Genomic DNA, 8,574 nt, shown 5'->3' on the forward strand with positions numbered 1-8,574 from the left:
GGTCAAAAAACCACATGACATTTCTCACCAAACAGATAGTGACGCCAACTTTACAGAGCAAACACAATAGCATCTAACTCAATATCGTGTGTCGGATAGTTCTTTTCATGTGACTTCAACTGTCTTGAAGCATAAGCAATGACTTTACCTTCTTGCATTAGCACACATCCCAGACCGATCAACGAAGCATTGCTGTAAATTATAAATTCTTTATCTGATTCAGGTTGTACTAATACCGGAGCTTTAGTCAACAAAGTTTTCAACTGATCAAAACTATTCTGGCACTTTTCTGACCACTCAAACTTCACATCTTTTTGGAGCAATTTCGTCAATGGAGTAGCAATCATCGAAAAACCTTTCACAAATCTTCTATAGTAACCAGCAAGTCCCAGAAAACTACGGACTTCAGATACATTTCTCGGAGGTTTCCAATCTTTAATAGCTGAAATTTTGCTCGGATCAACTCGGATTCCAGAGGCTGATACAATATGGCCTAGAAAACCAACTTCTCGCAACTGGAATTCACATTTATTGAACTTCGTATACAACTGTCTATCTCGCAGTGTCTGTAGCACTATCCTCAAATGCTCGGCGTGTTTAGATTCATTACGTGAATAAATCAATATGTCATCAATAAATACAACAACAAGTTGATCTAAATACGGTCTGAAAATTCTATTCATCAAATCCATAAAGACAGTAGGCGCATTCATTAATCCAAAAGGCATAACTAAAACTTCATAATGCCCGTACCTTGCTCTAAAAGCAGTTTTTGGAATATCAAAGTCCTTTACTCGTAACTGATAGTAACCCGATCTCAAATCTATCTCTGAAAACACAGTGGCACCTTTCGGCTAATTGAATAAGTCATTGATCTTGGGTAGAGGGTATTTGTTCTTTACAATCACTTTATTAAGTTGACGGTAATCAATACACATTCTCATTGTGCCATCTTTCCTTTTCACAAACAGAACAGGAGTACCCTAATATGAGAAACTCGGTCTAGCAAATCCTCGATTGGTCAATTCTTGCAACTGAGATTTTAATTCTTTTAGTTCAGTCAGAGCCATTCTGTATGGAGTTATCGATATCGGAGTAGTACCAGGTACCAATTCAATGCCAAACTCGACTTCTCGATTCGGAGGCAAACCAGGTAGTTCCTCAGGAAACACATCAGGGAATTCACAGACAACGAGCACTGATTCAATTTTCTTGTCAACACATAAGCTAAGTAGGCTTCACAACCTTTCTTTACATAATTTCGTGCTTTCATTGCAAATATCACAGCTGGTAGCCCATTTAGATCACTAGACTCAATTCGAATTATCTCATCATTTTTACACTTTAAGTCAATGACTTTTCTTTTACAGTTCACAATAGCATCGTGCAATGTTAACCAGTCCATCCCAGAATTATATCAAATTCGTCGAAAGGCAATAGCATCAGATCAGCAGGAAAACAGGTATCTCGAATCATTAACGGACAGTTCTTGCAGACTTTATCAACTAAAACACTTTTGCCTAAAGGGTTTAATACTTTAATTACAAATTCAGTAGACTCTACAGGCAAAGTCTTACTGCGCACTAAATTCATACAGATATAAGAATACGTTGAGCCAGGGTCTATAAATGCAATCACAAAAGTCTCATAAAAAGTGGAAGTACTAGTAATCACGTCTGAAGACGAGGCTTCCTCACGAGCTCGGATTGCATAGGCCCTAGCAGGTGCTCTGGCCTCAGATCTAACAGTAGTATCCCTAGTAGCTCTTTGATCACCACTTGTATTTCTCGTGTTTCTGGAAGGTCTACCTCTAGCTGAGATGTTACTCTAGATGTTACTCTATCTTGGATTCTGTACATTCTCTTGCTCAGCAAGTTTAGAACAATCTCTTACAAAATGATCTAGGGACCCACATTAGAAACAAGCTCAGTCATTCAACCTACAATTTCCCAGATGTCTTTTACCAGAATGTTTACACTCAGGTTTCTCAGATCAGACATTTCCAACACTTGCAATAGAAGTAACAGGGGTACTGGTGTTCGAATACAATCTAGCTGGATCTCGGTTTGAATGTCCCACATTAGTATTTGAACGATTCTGATCGACTTAGAATATCTTTGATCCAGAATGAAATGTTTTACTCGAAGATCTCTTTCTAGCATCTCTAGCTTTAGAATCAGCTTTTCTTTGCTTAATTCTTCAGCTTTACATGCTCGCTCAACAAGCACTACCATTTCTTTAATCTCCGAAATCCCCACTAGTAGACGGATATCTTCGTTTAGTCCATCTTCAAATCTTTTGCACATTATTGCTTCGTTTGATACACATTCCCGAGCATATTGGCTCAATCTCACAAATTCTCGTTCGTATTCAGTAACGGACAGACAACCCTGTTTAAGCTCGAGAAACTCTTTACATTTCTGATCAATAAATCTCTAACTAATGTATTTCTTCCGAAATTCAGCTTGGAAGAAATTCCAAGTAACCCATTCGCTCGGAACCATAGATATTAAAGTTTCGCACCAATGGTACGCCGTATCTCTCAAAAGTGAAACGGCACATTTAACACATTCCTTCGGATTCAGAGACATTTCATTAAACACCCGTATCGTATTTTCTAACCGGAATTCGGCTCTTTTAGCATCATTATTCGTTGTAGCTCAGAATTCTTTAGCCCCATACTTCCTAATCGTGTCAACTGGTGGTCTACTTAACTGAACTGGATTCACGGAAGTCATAACAGGAATTTGAGAAGCATTAACCGGGGGTGGGGGTTATTGAATAGCCGGATTGGTTCTAATATATTGGGTGAACCAATCATTCATCATCTGATAGAAGGCTTTCTTAGCCTCGCTATCATGGCTACTCATAGCCGGTCGAGAATCATCTTGCACCGTCCCTTGCGCGGGAGCAGGCGCATTACTCTCAACATCGTCAGCTACGGCTCTATTGGGATCCATTGCTATATCAAAGCACATTTCAAATGTTAGGATTCATCACACTATCACAGTTTCAGACATATGGCATGTATAGCTAGACTCACACGCTATGGTAGTCCTAGAACCGACTAAACCATAGCTCTGATAGCAATAAAATGTAACAGTCTTATCCCGTAACCATCGTTGGAATAGGTAAGGGGTGTCACCGGACAGACAGAGCATTTTTGAACAACATGAATTCACAAATATCATATGACATTAATACAATTGCATTCATCAGCAATTCATCCATTAGGATGGTCTACGAGACCTAAAACATACATTTAGAGAAGGTCAGGACTAAACCAAACCTATTCAGAATTTTTAGAACTTAATCAAACTTTTCAAAACTGACAAAGTCACACGCCCGTGTGACTAGGCCGTGTGACTCACACGGGCACAAGACACTCCCATGTGGTCCAACCGTGCCAAAAAGAGGTCTTATACTGACTTTTTAACACGGCCAACAGACACGGCCGTGTGCCATGACCGTGTAAAATTTAGCTAGCTAATGACTTTTTCACACAGCCACAAGGCACACCCGTGTTCCCTGGCCATGTGGCACAATGCAAGCTTGGTTTAAGCCAATTTGCCACCCGATATGGTTTCAATCCTACAAGCGTTAATATGCAACAATTATACCAACATTTCCAACCAATTCCATACTCAAATATGACCAAAACACATTAGAACATGGCACATTACCACATACACAAAAACAATACACAAACATTGTCACGCCCCCATACTAGAGACCATCTCCGGAGTCAAGCACGAGGTGTTAACGGACTTAATTCATTAATTAAACAGCTCAAACAATTTATTTTTAAAATTTCCAGACAAGCTGGCTAACTGCATCACTGTCGCTTAAAAATTCATATCTCGAGTTCCAAAACTAGAAATTAAGATCCGTAATTTTTTCCTAAAACTAGACTCATATATATATCTACTAATGTTTTTCTAGAATTTTTAGTTGGGCCAATTAGTACAGTTTATTAGTTAAAGTCTCCCCTGTTTTAGGGTTTGGCTACCCTGACCCCTGTGGACTACGAATCAAATTTCTTTCTGTAAAGAAATCCAATGACTATGCCGTTTATTTAACTTAAAAATAGACTCAATAAGGAATCCATACATATAAATTTTGAGTTCTAATTATTTTTACATAAATTATGGTGAATTTCTAAAATCAGAACAGGGAATCCAGAAATTGCTCTGAACCTATTTCATAAAAATGTAAATATCTCATACAATAAAACTCGTTTACCTATTTTGTTTCTCCCAAATGAAAATAGATTCATTAATCTTAAATTCCATATTTTATTCATCATATAATTCTATCTCTACTATTTTTAGTGATTTTTCAAACTCACATCACTGCTGCTGTGTGATTCTGTTTTATAGCCAATTTCACCATTTTATGGATTTCCATAGATTGGTTAGCACATAAAGCATACGTGTTATCAAATATAATCTCGATTAGCCACTCCAATAGCTAATAATTTTCAAACCATTTCCATGCCATCCATGAGCTATATCATAAGATTATATACACAAAAGGATTATAATGCTATACATGCCATATTCCCAAAATATGCAAGCCACCATACCGAGATGGTCCGTTGATAGTGTGAGCGTGCCTCCGACCGTCCTGATCTCCAAACCGGCTTGTAGAAACTACAAGGAATGAAAGGGAAGGAATAAGCATAAATGCTTAGTAAGTTCACATGCAAATAACAAATAACTTAACAAAGCAATTATACCAACCAACATTAGCATAATATCACCAAAACATATATCACATTTCTATTCATCATTCATCGTCTTACTACATTATTGTTGTCGTATCAAGTCTCAACCCGAGGGTTAAGTACATACCTGTCCAAAGTGCCCATTCCACAACACTTACCAATACGTCACTTGCATCTTGAGTATTCTTCCATTTCACTAGAATTTTACCCGTTGAACACATCGGAATATAACTCGGATACATGGAAAGTTTGCACATAAGTGCCACATATGTAGCCAAGCTACCATGTAACCCACCCATAAGTGAACTCAGACTCGACTCAACGAGCTCAGACGTTTGCATCCATAAGTGAACTCAGACTCAACTCAACAAGTTCGAATGCCTACTTACATTTCACGAACTAGGACTCAACTCAACGAGTTTGGACGTTCGCATCCATAAGTGAACTCGGACTCAAATCAACGAGTTCAGATGCCTAGTTACATCTCACGAACTCGGACTCAAATCAACGAGTACGGGCATTCGCATCCATAAGAGAACTCGAACTCAACTCAACGAGTTCGGATGTCCAAATATCCTAACCTATTCCTAAGGTTCAACGGGATTTTTCTCGTTCGTACTCCTTTACCATTCTCCTTGGAATACTAATGACGATACTTCGGTAGTCTTTCACATTTTTCACATAATTCATAAAATTTTTGCATGTTGTCCAACAATGACCACAAAGCATAGAATTGCATGATAACAATCATAATATCGTATAAATAGTATTAAATGATTTAAAATAACGGTTATATTATAATATTTACATATGAACTTACCTCATATGCTAAAATGGTCATTTTTACCATTTTGTCCACAACTTGGTATTTTGCCCATTTTAGCCCGAATTTTGATTTTCCTTGCTCTATCGTTTCAAATATAGCCTAATTAGGACTCAGATTATTGAAATCAACCCAAAATCAGATTTTGGAAAAATTACAATTTTGCCCCTAAACTTTCACATATTTACACTTTTGCCCCAAATCACGTAAATTAAACTTCATCCTATTTTCTTATGTTTTATGATATGCTGATCATTTTTCCCTTCTATAGCAACATCCAATTCTCACTCTAACATGTACTTATGAACATTAGGTATTTTTACCGATTATGTCATTTTAGTTGTTTTTACGTAAAATCACTTAGCAAAAGTTGTTTAACACAATCTCAAGCTTCATATTCTACCATAAAACATCAAAATTCATGCATATAATTCATGGGTAAATTTTTAAATATAAACCCTAGCTCAAAATATTGGTAGAAACAGGTAAACCGAGCTATGAGGATTTCAAAAATGTAAAGAACATTAAAAACGAGCATAGAAATCACTTACAATCAAGGCTTAAAAGTGTTGAAACCCTAGCTATGGTGGAGAGAAAAATTTGGTAGCAACTTATGGAGAAGATGATCATTTTTGAGTTATTTTTCCCATTTTATTTCATTTAACATCAAAATGACCAAAATGCCCTTCCCTATTAAACTTTCAAAAATTCCATCCATGTCCAATTTTTGTCCATAAACTTAGAAATTTGTCAAATTGCTATTTAAGACCTCCTAATTAATATTTCAAAGCAATTTCATACTAGAAACTTCTAGAATGTAAATTTTGTAACTTATTCAATTTAGTCCCTAACTTCAAATTAAGCACTTTATGCATAGAATTTCTTCACGAAATTTTCACACAATCATGCAATCATATCATAGACCTCAAAATAATCATAAAATAATTATTTCTATCTCAGATTTGTGGTCCCGAAACTACTATTCTGACTAGGCCCTAATTCGGGATATCACAAACATATCATTTGCTTGCCAATTGACATGGCATAACATATATACAATTCAAAGCATAATACATAGACATTCTAGCCTATACATGCCATACATAGAAATAGTTACACTTTCAAAAGTACCAAAATGAGTTGGATAAAAATCCTGCGACTCAAAAGCTGCTTTGCTCCTTTCTTTAATGAGCTCTTCGGCCTTACAGGCTCTTTCCACAAGTGTTACAAATTCCCGCAGCTCTAAAATGCCAATAAACACTCGGATATCTTCATTGATGCCGTCCTCAAACCTCTTACACATGGTGGCTTCCGTAGATACGCACTCCGGCGCATACTTGTTAAGCCTCACAAACTCACGTTCATAGTCCGTCACTAACATTCGGCCTTGTTTTAGCTCTAGAAATTCTTTTCTCTTTTGGTCTATGAATCTTTGGCTAATATAATTTTTCCAGAATTCCTCCTGGAAGAATTCCCACATGATCTTCTCTCTCCGTACGACAAACACGAGAGTGTTCCACCACTGATAAGCTGGATCTTGTAGAAGTGACACAGCGCATTTCACGCACTCTTCAAGTATGCATGATAGTTCATCAAATACCCTAATTGTATTTTCTAGCCAAAACTCTACTTTTTCTGGGTCATCATCTATGCTAGCCTAGAATTCCTCGGCCTCTTATTTCCGAATCTTGTCTACCGGAGGTTTCTCTCTTCTAAAGATGTCCGTGCCTTGTGAAGCTATGGGGGCATACTGAGAAATCGGAGGAGGTGGGGGAGGTGGGGTGTTTGGATTCACACGAACAAACTCCATGTACCAAGCATCTATCATTCAAAGATAGGCTTCTCTAGCCCCTTCGTCTTGGCCCATAGTCACGGGCTCACTGTCAACTGGAACGGTCCGTTTAGTGGGAGCCTGCATGTTACTTTCCACATCATTCGCCGTGGCTCTATTAGGATCCATTTACTATATAAAAACATAATTTATAATCGTCAGAAATCATCCCACTATCAATATACAATTATGGCATGTATAGCAAGACTCGTACTCTCGCTAGGTTAGTCCTAGAACCAACTAAAACATAGCTTTGATACCATTAAATGTAACACCCCATACCCGTAACCCATACTGGGATGAGGCACGAGGCATTACCTATACTTGATCTCATGCATAAAAATAATCTCAAGTCACCGAGACTCGGTCCAGATTAACACTTTTTTAATTTCTACTTTAAACTTCTTTTTATAAGCCTGCGAGACCCAAGTCGGTCATTGAAAACTATTCGAAACCATTCCAGGTCCTTAAACCAACCTTAAGAAATTTGCCTTTAAAACAGGGCACATGCCCATGTGGAAGAGTAACATGCCCGTGTGACCATTTTGATATGGTTGCTGATGGCCCGTGTGACTCACACCGCCTAAGTACCTTGGGACACGCCCATGTCCCACACCCATGTAGAATTAATTCTAATTCACACCTATAGGGGTTTTCACACGGCCAGACACATGCCAGTGTCAATGGCCCGTGCCCCTCACACGGCCACAACATGCCCATGTTCTAGCTTGTGTGCAAAAACTTCGACATTCTGTTTCTAATGTCAGCATGCTCATAATGCCACACGGCCAAGGCACACGCCCGTGTACTAGGCCGTGTCCTCTACATTGCTGAGACACATGGCCGTGTCTCTGCCCTTGTGTTTAATACCATGCATATTGACTTGAAACTTTAAAATGTAGGGGACACACGACCGGACCACACACCGATGGGGTAGACCGTGTGTCACACACGGCCTAGACAAATGCCCGTGTGCCTACCAGTGTGGATAGTATAAGGCTATTTACCAAGCCTCACTACCACCCTTACATATATAGTTCCATACAAATACCAACCAATATCGAAACAGCTATAACTCCTATAACTAAATCATCCATAATAAACATTCATTCAACCATGAGAATGCATCTTTTATAAATTAAAAATGAATATTACTGTCATTCAAAGCTTAATACAAATTAAAGGGTTTCCAAC

The sequence above is a fragment of the Gossypium arboreum genome, chromosome 8 (genome assembly GCF_025698485.1).
Source record: "Gossypium arboreum isolate Shixiya-1 chromosome 8, ASM2569848v2, whole genome shotgun sequence".
NCBI classification, from domain to species: Eukaryota; Viridiplantae; Streptophyta; class Magnoliopsida; order Malvales; family Malvaceae; genus Gossypium; species Gossypium arboreum.